This window comes from Gallus gallus, chromosome 33 (genome assembly GCF_016699485.2).
Source record: "Gallus gallus isolate bGalGal1 chromosome 33, bGalGal1.mat.broiler.GRCg7b, whole genome shotgun sequence".
Lineage (NCBI taxonomy): Eukaryota > Metazoa > Chordata > Aves > Galliformes > Phasianidae > Gallus > Gallus gallus.
The window spans coordinates 2,110,800-2,115,024 of record NC_052564.1 but is presented as its reverse complement, the minus strand read 5'-3'; the positions used below and the strand labels follow the sequence as shown (position 1 = coordinate 2,115,024).

General features: G+C 50.2%; 1 pseudogene; it reads right to left on the bottom strand.

Annotated features, from left to right (window-relative positions):
• Positions 1-866: 866 nt before the first annotated feature.
• LOC107056265 lies at positions 867-1,617 on the bottom strand (annotated as a pseudogene).
• Positions 1,618-4,225: the final 2,608 nt, after the last annotated feature.

The following is a 4,225-nucleotide window of genomic DNA, read 5'->3' as shown; positions in this document are numbered from 1 at the left end:
CATCTGCACTGATGGCTCAGCAGCACCACTGCAGAGCCCTCATTTGCCTGTGGGCCCCTCAGGTTCCCCTGCTCCTTTGGATCAATGGTCTGTCATTGCATAAGGAATCATTCATTGCCCGCTCAGACTCTTACACTGTCCCTGGAGATCCCCCGGCATCTCCTGGCTGCTCCAGATTCCTTTCCAGGGCAGCATCTGCCATCAGCCCCACAGCAGCAGGGGCAGCCCCACACAGTTCTGTTCAAGGCCAGTTAATGTTGGCTGGGCCATGTAAAATCAAGAAGGGAGTTCATGTCTGCCCTTTGGTCCTCACAGATCAGCCTGGGACTCTGAACCATACAGAAACCCAGGAAAGCAAGAGAACTTTCCTGAGGGCTACTCCTTGCCTGTATTCCTGGCACAGCTTTGGAAGAGGTGTGCAGGCCTCTGGCCCTGCTCCAAACAGCCTCTTATGTTACAATTGCCCCAGAAGGGCGGCCAGCTGTGGTACAGTGCTGCACACTGCCTGCCCTGCCTGCAGACACAGCGGTGCCACCGTACAGACAACAGCATTGTAACCAATTGCACCAGAACCGAGATCGGACATAAATGCAAGGACACAGGAGAACAGTTGGAAACTGTAAAGAGAGCAGCACTGAAAAGACCACGTCCTGCTGCTGCCCGTGGCTGTGGCTCCAGGGCTCCAGAAGCAGCAGCACAACTCAAAGGGAGCAGAGTCCCCACCAGGCAGTGATAGACAACCCTCAGGGACACTGCTGCTCTGTGTGACATTGGTTTCTTAAGTCCTGAGCCTCTTCAGATGATCCAGACCAGATGGGAGGCAAAACAAATGATCCTCTGTGGATTTTGTTATCTCTTCATATAACCTAGTTCTTTAAGTAGAATAGGTTCATCACATAGAACTAAAAATAAGCAAACATAAAGACAGATGATGAATATTATTTAATTGGAATTAAATTTATCAAAGGTATGACAAACGAACTTGATGAAAAATGGAAACATCACGTAAAATGAATCAGACTTTTCCTAAATTTTTGTAGTCCTGAGAGTATGCTGAACATCTTTTTGATGGAGAAACAGTGTATATTGGCGTACTTTTCCGAGGGCATCCTTGAGCTCCTGGCTCCTCATGCTGTAGATGAGAGGGTTCACTGCTGGAGGTACCACCGAATACAGCACTGACACCACCAGATCCAGTGATGGGGAGGAGATGGAATGGGGTTTCAGGTAGGCAAACATGGCAGTACTGACAAACAAGGAGACCACGGCCAAATGAGGAAGGCACGTGGAGAAGGCTTTGTGCCGTCCCTGCTCAAAGGGCATCCTCAGCACGGCCCTGAAGATCTGCACATAGGACAAAACAATGAAAACAAAACACCCAAAAAACACAAGGGCAACAGCCATGATAAGCCCAAATTCCCTGAGGTAGGATTTTGAGCAGGAGAGCTTGAGGATGTGGGGGATTTCACAGAAGAACTGATCCACAGCATTGCCTTAGCACAGAGGCAGTGAGAAAGTATTGGCAGTGTGCAGAAGAGAATTAAGGATTCCATAGCCCCAGGCAGCTGCTGCCATGGTGGCACAAGCTCTGCTGCCCAGCAGGGTCCTGTAGTGCAGGGGCTTGCAGATGGCAACGTAGCGGTCATAGGACATGACAGTGAGAAGGGAATATTCTGCTGAAAACAAAAATGAAAAGAAAAAGACCTGTGCAGCACACCCTGTGTAGGAGATGTCCCTGGTGTGCCAGAGGGCATTGGCCATGGCTTTGGGGAGAGTGGTGGAGATGCAGCCCAGGTCGAGGAGGGCGAGGTTGAGGAGGAAGAAGTACATGGGGGTGTGCAGGCGGTGGTCGCAGGCTACGGCTGTGCTGATGAGGCCGTTGCCCAGGAGGGCAGCCAGGTAGATGCCCAGCAAGAGCCAGAAGTGCAGGAGCTGCAGCTGCCGCGTGTCTGCCAACGCCAGGAGGAGGAACTCGCTGATGGAGCTGCTGTTGGGCATCTGTGGTTCCTGGGCATGGAGTCCTGTTCAGAGTGCAGAAGATAATGACGAATCATGGCAATTCTCAGAATCACTCGTCCCACTGTACTATAAAATGTTTTCATTCTCTTAGGACAGTGTTCCTTTAGCACCATAACTTGAATTTAATTTCATGAAGTTCTGCATTCCATAATCAGAAGAAGCTCATGAAGCTTCTACCTTCCTCTCATTTTCTAGTCTTATCTCATCTCCCTGGATATTTTCATCTGCTTCCATGTCTCATTTCTTTACCCCAACTGCTCCTAGAGTCCAGAAGACCAACCTCTGAGCCCTATAATTTCTGTAAGAGAAAGCTGCCTACATGCAGGATATGTACATTATTCATGTCAGCAGAAAACCAGGATAATTTCATCTGCTTCTATCCTTTGAGAGAGGAGAGGCTGAAAGCACATTCTGCGGGAATGTTTTTTTTTTTAAAAAAAACAAATTGATAAAAGAACAGTTTGGGAGTCTCAGAGATGTGTTCAAAGTTGACAGCACCTTTTAGATTTAAGCCTCCAGTCCTTTTCCCCTCTCTAAGAATAGGAAAAGGAAAATCCCTGCCTTGTCTCTATTCTTGCAAAGTGCTCTTGGAAACATTTTGGTTTGCAGCATATCTGTGATCCCCCTGCCCCAGGCAGCAGCTGTGGCAGCACAAGGCCCCTGCCCTGCCGGGGGGCTCCTTCCCCCCACACGTCTCCCCGCAGCGCCCTGGGCAGCTCCCCGGGCAGGCTGAGTGCTGAGCCTGGCAGGTGGCAGAGTCCCTGCCCCGGCACACAGCCCCTGGGGCACAGCAGGGACCCTGCTCTGCACCACAGCCCTGGGCACCCGGCTGCACCCCCGGCTGCACAGCCTGCAGCCGTCCTGGGACACGCAGCCCTCAGGGCTGTGCTCATGGAAGCCCTGGTTGGGAGCAGGCCTGTTTCCATGATAAAGAAACACAGATTGTATGCATCCTGATCTGCTTTGGGCTGTCCCAAATTTAGCCATCCCTCCTGTATATGCACCTGCATTGCATTCAGCCTGACACTTACTGTTTCAAGGGCTGTTAAAAATGCTCCTCCAGTGAACTCACAGCCTGCTGCCACCATGCACTGCTTGTGAATTTCCTCTATTTTCTCTGTTCTCCCCATGCTACCTGAGGTGTACAGGAGCTTCTCCTGGGCACAGCTGTCTCCCTTCAGCTCTGCCAACTTGTATGAGCATTCTGTGTCCCAGGGGACCGGCTCAGCTCAGCATTAGAGGAGGTGATTTCCTTCTTCCCACAGCTCTCCCTGGAGATATCCATGGCCCTCCTGAGCTGACAGCTCCTGCAAGGCAGTGCTGTCATCACTGCAGAACGTACTTCAAAGTCTGCTCAATTAATCAACACGTCCAGAGGATTCCAAAAGCATGGATGTTCCAACTAAAAGAAATTTGATCACAATGCAAGCAAATGCCAAATCGGGAAACCTCTGCTCATGACCAGCATGAAGGAAGTCACAAGATAAGGACAAGGAGGGGTTGACTTCTGTTCTGGGCAGTGATAGCGCTGAGGTAGTGTAGGCATAACATTACGGAATCATTCAATGATTAGGCTAATGTTGGAGGGGCTTTCAAAGAGCACCTGGTTTCAAGTCCCAACCATGAGCAGGGCTGCCAACCACTGGATCAGGCTGCCCAGGATCCCATCCATCCTGACCTTGAATGCCTCCACGGATGTGGCACACAAAACTTCTTTGGGCAACGTGTTCCACTTCCTTAGAGTAGATATTTTTTCTTAAAGGCTGAACTAAATCTCCCCTCGGTACTTTAAAGCCATTTCCCTTTGTCCTATTACTGTCACACAATCTCATCCCAACCCTAAGGTTAAGACGTCATCTGCTGATGGAAACCCCGGGACTGAAATGGGATCAGTTCCCCAGAAGTCCATGGGAGCCATATGTCCTCTTAGCTGAGTTCAGATGTGCACAAAGTTCAGATGTCTGTGTGTGAACCCCTCATCTGAATGGTTGATCTTCATTCAACAGGGACTGCATTGCTCACACAGACACACTCAGTGATGCCCAAGGTGCCTGGGGTGATCCTAGTTGTGTGCTGGTGCTTGTGAAGTGTGGTGGAAATTCTCTGAGATAGACACCTCCTTCCTCAGCATCAGCTGAGGGCCAGAAGGGAGGTAATCTTGGCCATCCTAAATGCTTAGGGCACCCAGTGTGCCTTTTGTATCTGT